This window comes from Bos indicus x Bos taurus, chromosome 15 (assembly GCF_003369695.1).
Source record: "Bos indicus x Bos taurus breed Angus x Brahman F1 hybrid chromosome 15, Bos_hybrid_MaternalHap_v2.0, whole genome shotgun sequence".
Classification (NCBI taxonomy): domain Eukaryota; kingdom Metazoa; phylum Chordata; class Mammalia; order Artiodactyla; family Bovidae; genus Bos; species Bos indicus x Bos taurus.
This window is the reverse complement of record NC_040090.1, coordinates 4,983,414-4,998,096: the sequence shown is the minus strand read 5'-3', so window position 1 is coordinate 4,998,096 and position 14,683 is coordinate 4,983,414. Positions and strand designations below refer to the sequence as shown.

Below are 14,683 nucleotides of genomic sequence, written 5' to 3'. Positions count from 1 at the left end.
TTCATGGGAAATAGATGGGGAAACAGTGGAAACAGTGTCAGACTTTATTTTGGGGGGCTCCAAAATCACTGCAGATGATGACTGCAGCCATGGAATTAAAAGACGCTTACTCCTTGGAAGGAAAGTTATGACCAACCTAGATAGCATATTCAAAAGCAGAGACATTACTTTGCCAACAAAGATGTGTCTAGTCAAGGCTGTGGTTTTTCCTGTGGTCATGTATGGATATGAGAGTTGGACTGTGAAGAAGGCTGAGTCGGGAAGAATTGATGGTTTTGAACTGTGGTGTTGGAGAAGACTCTTGAGAGTCTCTTGGACTGCAAGGAGATCCAACCAGTTCATTCTGAAGGAAATCAGTCCTGGGATTTCTTTGGAAGGAATGATGCTAAAGCTGCAACTCCAGTACTTTGACCATTTCATGCGAAGAGTTGACTTGTTGGAAAAGACTCTAATGCTGGGAGGGATTGGGGGCAGGAGGAGAAGGGAATGACAGAGGATGAGATGGCTGGATGGCATCACTGACCTGATGGACATGAGTTTGGGTAAACTCCGGTAGTTGGTGATGGACAGGGAGGCCTGTCATCCTGCAACTCATGGGGTCGCAAAGAGTCAGACACGACTGAGTGACTGAACTGAACTGAAAACTGAAACATTTATTAGTATGGCCTTAAATGCTTTGCATACGTGAATTGATTTAATCTTTATAGTAACTATGTGTGTGAGTGCATGTATGCTGAGTCACTCAGTCCTGTCAGACTCTTTGCAAACCTATGGACTATAGCCCACCAGGCTTCTCTGTCCATGGAATTTTCTAGAACACTGGAGTGGGTTGTCATTTCCGTCTCCAGGGATCTTCCAGACCCAGGGATCGAACACATGTCTCTTGCATAGACAGATGGATTGTTTACCACTGAGCCACCTAGGAAGCCCCTTATAGTAACTATATGGACTTGGAATTATTATGTATCTAGTGCAGTTGAGGAACTTTGAGGCTTGAATTTTCAGTGATTTATGGGTTATATAAGTAATAGAGCAGCAGTCCTAGAATCTAAATTTTGGAATGTTTGGTTCCCAAGCAAGTGCTCATAATCACTCTGCTATAACGCTTCTCTATAAAGTAAAGGAAACGATTTCTGAAATTGGCATCATTGTTCCTAAAACTGACCTCTTTTCCATCATAACATTCTCTGAAGTTGGATTATGTTTTGGAATATATATGACATAGTTTAAAAGCTGACAACTATATATTTTTTTTAATTTAAGAAATCAGTTTCACTTAAAAATGTGTATAGTTAGATTATAGTTTAACATGGTTCTGGTTTCCAATTATAATATAGATTTCCAAAGGCATATTCTTAAAAATACCCAAGATTATATTTAGTTAGGCAAATGATGGCTCAGCAAAATAAATAAACAAACAATTATATTTGTCTCTGAAGAGACAGCAAGGAAATTAACTACAGGAATGAAAAGAAAAATGACTTTGAAGTTATAACATCACTGTTATTTTAATTATTTGGAGTCCTTTCTCTTCTTCATGACCCTATTGAGTGCCTTTTTTACTTCTTTGTTTCTAAGACTGTATATAAGGGGGTTCAGCATGGGGATGATAATAGTATAAAAAACAGAAGCCATTTGATCCTTTCCCAAGGAGTAGGACTTACTTGGTTTTAAGTAAGTGAAAATCATAGTGCCATAGAAGATGGTGACCACCAGTAGATGGGAGGCACAGGTAGAGAAGGCTTTTTGTTTCCCTGAAGTGGAAGTGATTTTCAGGATAGTAGACAGGATGGACACATACGACACAGATATTGTGATAAGAGACACCACTAAGGTGGAACCAGTAGAAATGAATATGATGATTTCAATGTCATATGTGTCAGTGCAGGACAGTGCTAAAATTGCTGGTCCATCACAGAAAAAGTGATAAATTATCTTTGAGTTGCAGAAATGCAATCCACTCAAGCACAGAACATTGACAGAGGTGTCCATAGAGCCAATCAAATAGGATCCAAAGATGAGAGAGCAGCATTGCCTGGTGGACATAACCACCTGGTAATGCAGAGGGTTGCATTACCCTCCAGATGGCTCCATAGTGATCATAGGCCACGGAGGAGAGAAGGAAACATTCAGTGGCGCCCAAGAAGACAAAGAAATACATCTGAGTGAAGCAGTTCAGGTATGAATATTCTTCTTGGAATTTATTAAATTGTTTGAGGTTTTAGGGGTGATGACACTTGAGTAACTGAGGTCAAGAAATGACAAGTGACTGAGGAAAGAATACATGGGTGTGTGAAGCTGGGAATCCAGGGAGATTATCAGGATCATCCCCACATTCCCCAGCACAGTGATCAGGTATATCAGGAGAAAGAGGGTGAAGAGGACCAGCCGGATCTCTTCAGAGTCTGTCAGTCCCATGAGAATGAAGTCAGACACCTGTGTGATATTTCTTATGCCCATGGTGTTCAAGTGCTCCAAACTGTTGAGATCAAAGTTGATACTTGACATGAATTACTTCAAAAAGCTTGGGTTTTTATAAACAACATGATATATTTATACTTGATGGTATAGTTTGATGTTTCTAGAAATTGAGAAGAGGGCTATAGAGAATATGAAAAGAAAACTCTTAATTTGACTACCAAATATAGAAATAAGGATAACTATATATTGGAATATAATGTAGCAAAACCTAGTACAGTTGAATAATGAGAATGACTGATACTGTTTTAAGGCTTGTCATTATTAATGCATTTAATTACCATGAGATTATTATACCGTAGTTAGTACCATTTGTGGAGAAGGCAATGGCACCCCACTCCAGTATTCTTGCCTGGAAAATCCCATGGATGGAGGAGCCTGGGAGGCTGCAGTCCATGGGGTCGCTAAGAGTAGGACACGACTGAGTGACTTCACTTTCACTTTTCACTTTCATGCATTGGAGAAGGAAATGGCAACCCACTCCAGTGTTCTTGCCTGGAGAATCCCAGGGACAGCAGAGCCTGGTGGGCTGCTGTCTATGGGGTTATACAGAGTTGGACACGACTGAAGTGACTTAGCAGCAGCAGCAGTAGCAGTACCATTTGATACATTCTTCATATGAGAAAAAAAGCACTGTGAATTTAGTTAACCCAACCAGAGTCAGAGCTATTAAATATTGGATCCAATATTCTACCAAGGTAGACTGACCTGAGAAGGAATACCCATAATACTATCTATATTCTTATTTATGACTGATTTCAGCAAACCTGCAACATTTTTAGTTATATAATAACAAAAAATTGTTTGAGATATATATAATGGGTAATTTGATGTATATATAAATTGATATATCAGTTCATTTCAGTTCAGTCGGTCAGTCGTGTCCAACTCTTTGCAACCCCATGAATCGCAGCACACCAGGCCTCCCTGTCCATCACCATCTCCCAGAGTTCACTCAGACTCACGTCCATCGAGTCGGTGATATCATCCAGCCATCTCATCCTCTGTCGTCCCCTTTTCCTCCTGCCCCTAATCCCTTCCAGCATCAGAGTCTTTTCCAATGAGTCAACTCTTCGCATGAGGTGGCCAAAGTACTGGAGTTTCAGCTTTAGCATCATTCCTTCCAAAGAACACCCAGGGCTGATCTCCTTTAGAATGGACTGGTTGGATCTCCTTGCAGTCCAAGGGACTCTCAAGAGTCTTCTTCAACACCACACTTCAAAAGCATCAATTCTTCAGCACTCAGCTTTCTTCACAGTCCAACTTTTGCATCCATACATGACCACTGGAAAAACCATAGCCTTGACTAGACGGACCTTTGTTGGCAAAGTAATGTCTCTGCTTTTGAATATGCTATCTAGGTTGGTCATAACTTTCCTTCCAAGGAGTAAGCATCTTTTAATTTCATGGCTGCAGTCATCATCTGCAATGATTTTGGAGCCCCAAAAGATAAAGTCTGGCACTGTTTCCACTGTTTCCCCATCTATTTCCCATGAAGTGATGGGACCAGATGCCATGATCTTCGTTTTCTGAATGTTGAGCTTTAAGCCAACTTTTTCACTTTCTTCTTTCACTTTCATCAAGAGGCTCTTTAGTTCCTCTTCACTTTCTGCCATAAGGGTGGTGTCATCTGCATATCTGAGGTTATTGATATTTCTCCTGGCAATCTTGATTCCCGCTTGTGCTTTTTCCAGCCCAACATTTATAATTGTTTGATATATATAGTTTAATGCACCATGCACTGTTCTTTCTTTCCCAATATATTAAATATTTTACTAATAGCAATTTCAACTTTATTGAACTTCAGTAGCATATACTAAGTTATAGACCATATGTTAGTATTAATCTTCAAACAATAGGATGCTTGTACAACTTGATAATTCAAAATTAAATTTCTTCCAAAATTATATTTCTAAATTCACACATTGATTGCAGACCGTGATTACATCAACTTCATATTTCTGGTTCTACAAATCTTGGCATTACTTACTTCTACTGCTAAGTCACTTCAGTCGTGTCTGACTCTGTGCGACCCCATAGACGGCAGCCCACCAGGCTCCCCTGTCCCTGGGATTCTCCAGGCAAGAACACTGGAGTGGGTTGCCATTTCCTTCTCCAATTCATGAAAGTGAAAAGAGAAAGTGAAGTAACTCAGTCGTATCCGATTCTTAGCGACCCCATGGACTGCAGCCTACCAGGCTCCTCCATCCATGGGATTTTCCAGACAAGAGTACTGGAGTGGGGTGCCATTGCCTTCTCCTTAAATGATATCAATGTACATATTCTGAAAATATCTCCATTTTATTTGATTCTACCTAAAACCTTCTACCTTTGAGAATAATACTGGAGGTCAAGGTTGGTAAAATACACTTCTTTCAGTATTATCTGTCTATAAAGTGTCAGCCACAAATTTTGCTCACAGATAAAACATGAAGGTCATCAGTTGAAAATTTCTGTAATAAACATGGTTCTTTTTTGGGATAAATTATTTTTAAATTTTAATGCATTCATTTTGTTTTCTTCTTAGGGAAAAGTAAATCAAACTAGAAATTTTATTCAGCTCCTGATCAAATGTAAAATTTGCCAGGAAGTGATACCTGAAAAGAATTTCAGGACTCCACTCTATAGGTACATCAGCAGAGAAGAGCATGCTTTTCATATTATCCTAATATTTCCAGGGTAGATCATATACTGGGAATTGTTGATAATGAAACGTTTGCTCATCCTTATGGACCAATTATCAAGAAAGATTTCTTTGCCTGTCTCCAGGGGCAAAAGTTCAAGGACCAAAAACAGCTATAATAGGATTTGAGAAGCTAGTTGTCTTTTCCCTTAGGAGCCACAAAATGAAGGACCTAATGATTTGGTCTACCTTTGTGATGCTCTAAATTTATGCCCAGGTTGGTAGAGAAACTATTTCTAGCAAAATATTTACTCTATGACTAAAATCATCAGGGGCAGAATGATACATTTTTGACAATAAAGGTTTTATATTTAAATGTGTAATACTATTTAGGGAGTAAATATATTTGTTAAAAAGAAAACTAGAATATAACAAAATTCAAAGAATGATATGAAAAAAAATCAAAACTGCTGTAACAATTTAATGAATTGCTCCCAATTATTTTTGTCATGGAGTACTTATCTGTATACCTCTAGATTTGCATAATCACTATCATACTGTATAGTCACTATCCACTCTCATTTTATAAGTAAAAGCCACCTCAAAAACCATGATAAATGCAAAACTATGAGGAGAAAGTTTTTCTTAATATTTTCTAACACTGGAACTCATTTTGTTCATTTTAGTGTTTTTCCTGATTTCAAACTATTGTTATACCATTCATTGTGTCATGTCAGAAACCAAAGCACGATCAGAGATTTTTAAAATCTCTCTTAATTTAAAGATGGTATTGCTACATTCCCTAATTCATTACAGTTTTAACTATGCAATATATATATACACACACACACACACACACACACACACATATATATATATATATATGCATATGGGCTTCCCTTGTGGCTCCTTGTGGCTCAGATGGTAAAGAATCTGTCTGCAATGCTGGAGAATAGGGTTTGATCCCTGGGGTGGGAAGATCCCCTGGAGAAGGGAATGGCTATTCACTCCAGCATTCTTGCTTGGAGCATTCAATTGACAGGGAGGCTGGAAGGCTACATTCCATGGTGTTGCAAAAAGTCAGAAACGACTGAGTGCCTAATACTGTCACTTTCATATATATAAAGATACATAGATAGATTAAAATTTTTTATTAATCTAGAATGATGGAAAGTACACCAAGGATAAATACAAGGACATTTTGAAAAATATATATGGACATTTAATCATAACTCTGAACAAATAAAATATATTTCTGGTTCTTATGCTTAACAAGAAAAGCGTGGCATGTTTTTCTCTTGGAAAGAGAATAGCAAGGCAATATTAAGGCACAGAAATAAAAAATAGATACCTGTTTTTATTAGCATTAAATAAATATAAAATATTGAAATTATCTACAGAACAGCATATATTCATACAAGTGAAAATGAAAATATATACAATTAGAACCACAGTAAATACAAAGAAGGTTCAACAGTGAGGATGTTTCATACAATTATCAACATTTGAGCATTGTAGTTATGATGCATGGATGAAAATCCCTGGTAGAGAAAAAGGGAAATATAATAATTTTAATAATTTTCAATAATGATGATGAAATATCTTGAAGGCAATTAATCTGATTCAGACACTGTGCTTAGAAGAAAAAAAAAATTGATGTTAAATTAATAAAGGGAATGAGCGATGAGTTAAGACAATATCCTCAATAAGTCCCTAAAATAATGCATAGTATATTTCATCAGTTGTCACTTACAATACTTTATAATGTAAAATATTTTATTGTAAAATGAAGTTTGCTGGCATCAGGCACCAGTAATACATATCTGAGAAGAAAATTAAAAATTTAAACCAAACATATATATATATATATATATATATATGTACTCACAGATCCCTTCACATGAATTGTCTTCAATTATTCCAAAACTGAAGACCAGTTACCATCAAAAAGAAGTTTCCTTTTGATGTATGATACAAAAGAAGTCCTAAAAACTTGACTCCAATGATTTAAAATCATATGAACAAATATAGATCTATGTACACTCATTTCCATATCCTAACCACTAAAGGAAAAAAATCATTTTAAAAAGTCTATTAATCTCTATGCCATTTTTAATATACCAGTAAGCAATGTTTTTGAAAGAATTCTAGATAGAATTTTCAACCAAACTAATGCTTTTTTGAGTGCTAATATGCACAGGATGGTCCAAATTCCAAGGCAAGTTATAAACATGATTAAGGAAGAAACATTGATCTTAATAAATTAATCACTTTGTTTCCACAAGCCAAAAAGAGCAAAGAAAACATTTACTTATTGTAAATATCATAAATATTACATATGTGTTTGTTCCATGCTGTGGAGAGCAATAGTCAAACTATGACTAAACAGACTCTTCTCTCAAAAAACTTACCATCTTGTCTGAGAGAGAGAAATATAAGCACACATATTTTCTCCTAAAAGTACTTTATGGATTAATCTTCAGTTCTTTTCAATAAACATTTAAATAGGATTACCCAACTTTCATTACTTCTTAGTGATTCATGCACAGTGAAAGCAGTACTGAGGGTTTCATCTTTTCCAGGGGCCATTTTGTATCAATGTTGAAGAGAGTACATTAAACAGGGTTTATTTTCAAGTCTCTTGTCAAGGAAAAATAAAAGGAAAACCTAGTTTCTCTTTTTAATACTATAGATTTAATGAAACATTTCTGCCCAATCTGGAGAAATGAGAGTCTATAAATATACTTCGCAAATGTTGCAGTGATATTTTATACCTAGTACTTCATGATTATACACAAACATGCATATCATTGTTGTTGTTCAGTTGCTAAGTTGTGTCCGACTCTTTGCGACTCTGTGGATGGCAATAAAACAGCTTCCCTGTCTTCACTATCTCCTGGAGTTTGCTCAAACTCAAGTCCACTGAATTGGTGATGCCATCCACCCATCTCATCCTCTATTACCCCCTTCTCATCTTCGATATTTCCCAGCATAAAGGTCTTTTCTAATGAGTTGGTTCTTCACATCAGGTGTCCAAAGTGTTGGAGCTTCAGCTTCAGCATCAGTCCTTCCAACAAATATTCAGAGTTGGTTTCCTTTAGGAGTGACTGGTTTGATCTCCTTGCTGCCCAGGGGACTCTCAAGAGTTTTCTCCAGCACCACAGTTTGAAAACATGATTTCTTCAGTGCTCATCATTCTTTATGGTTCAACTCTCACATCCATGCATGACTACCGGAAAAGACATAGATTTGACTATATGAACCTGTGTCCACAAAGTGATGTCTCTGCTTTTTAATATGCTGTCTATACTCTCATTTTCCTTCAGATCATATAAATCTTTCACCTTTTAATATGCTGACTAGGTTTGTCACAGATTTTATTCCATGTCATAACTTTTCTTCCATGGAGCAAGTGTCTTTTAATTTCATGGCTGCAGTCACCATCCACAGTGATTTTGGAGCCCAAGAAAATAAAATCTGTTACTGTTTACATTTTTCCCCATCTATTTGCTATGAAGTGATGGGACCAGATGCCATGATCTTAGTTTTTTGAATGTTGAATTTTAATCTAGGCTTTTCACTCTCTTCTTTCAACTTCATCAAGAGGGTCTTAAGTTCTTTTTCACTTTCTGTTTTTAGGGTAGTACCATCTGCACACCTGAAGTTGTTGATACTTCTCCTGGCAATCTTAATTCCAGCTTGTGCTTCATCCAGCTGTGCATTTCACATGATGTCCTCTTCATAGATGTTAATAAGCAGGGTGAAAATATAAAACCTTGACATACTCCTTTCCCAGTTTTGAACCAATCCATTGTTTCATGGCTGGTTCTAAACATTGCCTCTTGACCTGCATACAAGTTTTTCAGGAGCCACTAAGGTGGTCTGGTATTCCCATCTCTTGAAGAATTTTCCACAGTTTGTTGTGATCCACACAAAATTTTTAGCATAGTCAGTGAAGCAGTAGTATATTTTTTTTTTCCTGGAATTCTCTTCCTTTTTTTATGATACAATGGATACTGGCAATTTGACCTCCAGTTCCTCTGCCTTTTCTAAATCCATCTTGTACATCTGGAAGTTCTTGGTTCACATGCTGTTGAAGCTTATCTTGAAGGATTCTGAGTATTATCTTGCTAGCATGTGAAATGAAAGCAACTGTACTGTAGTTTGAACTTTCTTTGGCATTGCCCTTCTTTGGCATTGAAATGAAAACTGACCTTTTCCAGTCCTGTGGCCACTGTTGAGTTTTGCTGACATATTGAGTGCAACACTTTAACAGCATCATCTTTTAGGATTTTTAAATGGCTCAGGTGGAATTCCATCACCTCCACTAGCTTTGTTCATAGTGATGCTTCTGAAGGCCCACTTGACTTCATACTCCAGGATGTCTGGCTCTAGGTGAGTGACTATGCCATTGTGGTTATCTGGGTCTTTAAGACCTTTTCTGCACAGTTCTTCTGTGTACCACCTCTTCTTACTCTCTTTTGCTTTTGTTAGGTCCTTGCTGTTTCTGTCTATTGTGCCCATCTTTGCATGAAATGTTCCCTTGTTATTTCTAATATTCAAAGTTATCAATTCTTTGAACTTAGAGATACACAGTATAGGGATTAAGAAATTAAATTTTTCTGTTTTATGCTATACCTCACTGCATAACTTGGACAAACTCTGGGAGATGGTGAGGGGCAGGGAAGCCTGATGTGCTACAGTCCATAGGGTCTCAAAGAGTTGGACACGAATTGGCAACTGAACAACAACCACTGCAAAAATGCATCCCTTTACCTTGATATCAAAGTAAAGTCATAGCTTGTCAAATAGACTAGAAAAATTAAAAATGCCCATAAAAATAAAATGAGATAATATGCTTTTGAAAGAGGAGAGAGGAGCCAAAAAGTTATTCTTAAACAAATGCAAGTGAAAGCAAATAACAATAGCTGGAAATATAAAGTCTAGAATACATGAATATCAGAGCAAAAATAAGTCTTGATAATTTCATGGCATTCAAATATGAAAGGGAATTTTTAAAATAAAGTAGGGGGAAATAATGCAAGACAAACAAATTTGTCTAGAGTTTTGAATTAGTAAAAATAATTTAAACTTTTATTTCCTAAAAGAGAGTTTGAATTTTAACATTTAAAAAAGTACTTTTTAAAAAAATTTTATTAAAAAAAATAAACAAACACCATTTTAGATAGAAACCAATATAAATTTTAAAAAATGTTTATAATCATTATTATTTGAATATAATGATCTATTTAATTACAAAAGTATAGAAAATTATGAAATATTTGGAAAATTTAAAATATATTCTTATGCTTTATGTAGAGAAAATGAAAGGTAATGTAGAGAAAATGAAAGGTAATGTACAAAATTTTTAAATAAAGAAAATTTTAACACCCTATCTGATTAAAGCTAATAGGTTGCTTTATGTCTGATTTCATTGTAATTTAGTAGCTTTACAACTTGTCTTTGCTAAAAATATTAGTACAAATTAGACAAGCATTTAAGTAAAAAAAATATTTTTAATAATGTCAAACCAATAGAAATAAGGAGAAAAGCAATGAGGTCTTAAAGTACATAGAATTTCTATGAATAAGCAGTGTACTGAAGCTTGTTGACATGTCACAGAAGTAAGCCTTTTAAAATGTTTCCTTTGGGGGGAGGTTGAATCCAAGAGGGATGGAATGTGTATATATCTACCTGATTCAGTTCATTGTAATGTAGAAAATAACCAAATCAATCAAAAGTAATTAATAAAAAATGTATATTCGATAAGAAAAAGCCTTTGTACATATAAAATACTGCAGGGTTATGAGTTTTCAAGCAATAATGGCCACCGTTTATTAGTATGTCCTTAAATGCCATCATTATCTGATTTAATCTTTACAGAATATTTATAGACCTGGAATTATTATTTATCTTGAGCAAGATAAATTACTTTTTTTCTTGAGGAAACTTTAAACTTAAACTTTCAGCAATGCTTTAAAGGGTTATATAAGTAAAAGTGCAGCAGATCTAGAATCTAAATTCTGGAATGGTTGGTTGGGTCTGGGCAAGTGCTCATAATCACTCTGCTACGTTGATTCTACAGAAGGTAAAGGAAATAATTTCCAAAATAGTTTATAATTCCCAAAACTGAGCTATTTTCCATCATAAAATTCTGGGAAGTTGGATTATGCATGTGAACTTGTATGATATAATTTAAAAGATGAAAACTATAATCTTTCATTTTGCAAACCAGTTGCCTTTAAAAATGAATATACATAGATCATGGTTTAACATGGTTCATGATTTCCAGTTACAATGTAGATTTCTAAAGAAATATTCTTAGAAATATTTGGCATTATATTCAATCAAGCAGGATGGTTCAACAACAACATAAATACATAAATAATAAATATAAATAATTCTATTTGTTTCTGTAGAGAAAGCAAGGAAATACACTATAGGAATGGAAAAAAATGAGCTTTAAAATTTATCATCACTGTTATTTTAATTGTTTGGGGACTTTTCTCTCCTGCATGACTCTTCTGAGAGCATTTTTCACTTCTTTGTTTCGAAGACTATATATGAGTGGATTCAGCATGGGGATGACTATAGTATAAAACACAGAAGCCACGTGATCCTTTCCCAAAGACTAGGACTTACTTGGTTTTACATAAGTAAAAATTGTAGTACCATAAAAGATGGTGACCACCAAGAGATGGGAAGCACAAGTAGAGAAGGCATTTTGCTTCCCTGAAGTGGAAGTAATTTTCAGGATGATAGACAAGATGGCCACATAGGATGCAGACACAATGATAAAAGACACCAGTAGAGTGGAGCCAGCAAAAATGGATATAATGATTTCAATGTCATGTATGTCAGTGAATGACAGGGCTAAAATTGGGGGTGCTTTGCGGAAAAAGTGATAGATTATATTGGAGCCACAGAAATGCAATCTGCTCATGCAAAGCACATTGACAAAGGAGTCCATAAAGCCAATCAAATAAGATTCAAAAAGTAGGGAGCAGCAGTGTCTGGTGGATATAACAACCAGGTAACACAGACCTAGCTGCAGATAGCTACATAGTGATCATAGGCCATGGAGGAGAGAAAGAAACATTCAGTGACACCCAAGAAAACAAAGCAATTCAACTGGATGAAGCAGTTCAGGTATGAAACATATTTGTTGGAAGTCAGTAAATTGTCTAAAGTTTTAGGGGTGATGACACTTGAGTAACTGAGATCAAGAAATGACAAGTGACTGAGGAAAAAATACATGGGTGTGTGAAGCTGGGAATCCAGGGAGATTAGCAGGATCATCCCCACCTTCCCCAGCACAGTGATCAGGTACATCAGGAGAAAGAGGGTGAAGAGGACCAGCCAGATCTCTTCAGAGTCTGTCAGTCCCATGAGGATGAAGTCAGACACCTGTGTGATATTCCTTCTGCCCATGGTGTTCAAATGCTCCAAACAGTTGAGATCAAAGTTGATACTCAGGAAAAATTTCTTCAAAAAGTTTGCATTTTCATTAATGACATGACAGATTTATGTTAGTGCTTCTAGGATGTGATAATGATGAAGTGTGTACAAAGTATGAAGAGAAACATCTTAATTTGATTGCCAAATATATAAATATAGCAACAGGTATAAACTGACATTTGGATATAATATAATAAACACTAATCTATTGATGCTTTTGAACTGTGGTGTTGAAGAAGACTCTTGAGAGTCCCTTGGACTGCAAGGAGATCCAACCAGTCCATCCTAAAGGAGATCAGCCCTGGGTGTTCTTTGGAAGGACCGATGCTGAAGCTGAAACTCCAGTACTTTGGCCACCTGATGCGAAGAGCTGACTCACTTGAAAAGACCCTGATGCTGGGAAAGATTGAGGGCAGGAGGAGAAGGGGACAACAGAGGATGAGATGGCTGGATGGCATCACCGACTCGATGGACATGAGTTTGGGTAAACTCCGGGAGTTGGTGATGGACAGGGAGGCCTGGCGTGCTGCGATTCATGGGGTCTCAAAGAGTCGGATACGACTGAGCGACTGAACTAAACTGAATATATCAAAAACAATTAGGATAGCCCTAACATCATTTCCCTTTGTTAAAATGTTTAATTCTCATTAGAATATTACATCATAGGTATTACCCACATTTTTTAAGTGAGAAAAAGTGCACAGAGAATTTAGGTAATTTTTTCAGTCAGGGCTATTTCATGTTTTCTCTGTAATTCTACCAAGATAGATTGATCCCAGAGAGTATGCTCATGATACTCTGCTGCTGCTGCTGCTAAGTCGCTTCAGTCATGTCTGACTCTGTGCGACCCTATAGATGGCAGCCTATCAGGCTCCCCCATCCCTGGGATTCTCCAGGCAAGAACACTGGAGTGGGTTGCCATTTCCTTCTCCAGTGCATGAAAATGAAAAGTGAAAGTGAAGTCACTCAGTTGTGTCCAACTCTAGCGACCCCATGGACTGCAGCCTACCAGGCTCCTCTGTCCATGGGATTTTCCAGGCAAAAGTACGGAGTGGGGTGCCATTGCCTTCTCCACATGATACTCTATTACTATTTAAAATTAATTTCAGTAAACCTGAAAATAAATGCTAGATATAAAAGGACCAGTGGTAGAATTGTTTTAATGTATCACATACTGTTCACTATATTAAAATATTATTTAATACTAATGGAAAATAAATATCAACCTCTTGATTTTTTAGTTGTAAAGAGTATCAAAATTATAGCTTCATATTCATATTAATTTTCAAAATATGCATTTTCCTAATTTGACTATTAAAATAAAACTTCTAAAATTAACAATTTCCTTGCAGACCTTGATTGCACAAATTTTATATTTCTGGATCTACAAGTCCTGGAACTTCTTAGGGTAAGAAGAAGAAATAATAAAGTAAGTAATCATTCAAATACTATTTGTAAGAAATGATATCAGATCAGACCAGATCAGTCGCTCAGTCATGTCCGACTCTTTGCAACCCCATGAACCGCAGCACGCCAGGCCTCCCTGTATATCACCAACTCCCGGAGTTCACTCAGACTCGATATAGAAATCATTTAAATGATATCTGTAAGAAATGATACAGATATCATTCAAAAAATGGTACCTGTATGCAGAGACTTCTGATAATTCCTTATTATATTTGAACCTAACAAAAGTCTTCTAATTTTGAGACTAGTACTTACCAAGAGGCAAAGTTAGTGAAAAATCATTTTCTTCTAATATTATCTGTCTAGAAGTATGTCAACCTCAAATTTTGCTCACAAATGAAATATGAAGATCTTCTCAGTCAAAAATTTCTGTAATATAATATTTGTTTTCTTTGAGGTAAGTTCTTTTGACTTCTTAGTGCATTCATTTTTTTTTATTCTGAGAGAAAAGTTAATCAACATAGAAATTCTGTTCAGCTGCTGATCATGTGTAAATTTTGCCTGGAAGTTCTGTCTAAAAAGAACATCAGGGCTCTACCATGTAAGTAAACAGAGCAGAGTATGCCTTTCCTCTTATATTAATAATTTCAAGGTACCTCACATACTGGGGATTGATGTTAATGAAAAATTTCATCATCCCTGTGGACTAGTTTCAAG

General features: G+C 36.1%; 2 pseudogenes; both read right to left on the bottom strand.

Moving 5' to 3' along the window:
* Positions 1-1,512: 1,512 nt before the first annotated feature.
* Positions 1,513-2,704, bottom strand: LOC113905284 (annotated as a pseudogene).
* Positions 2,705-11,630: 8,926 nt separating this feature from the next.
* Positions 11,631-12,768, bottom strand: LOC113905285 (annotated as a pseudogene).
* Positions 12,769-14,683: the final 1,915 nt, after the last annotated feature.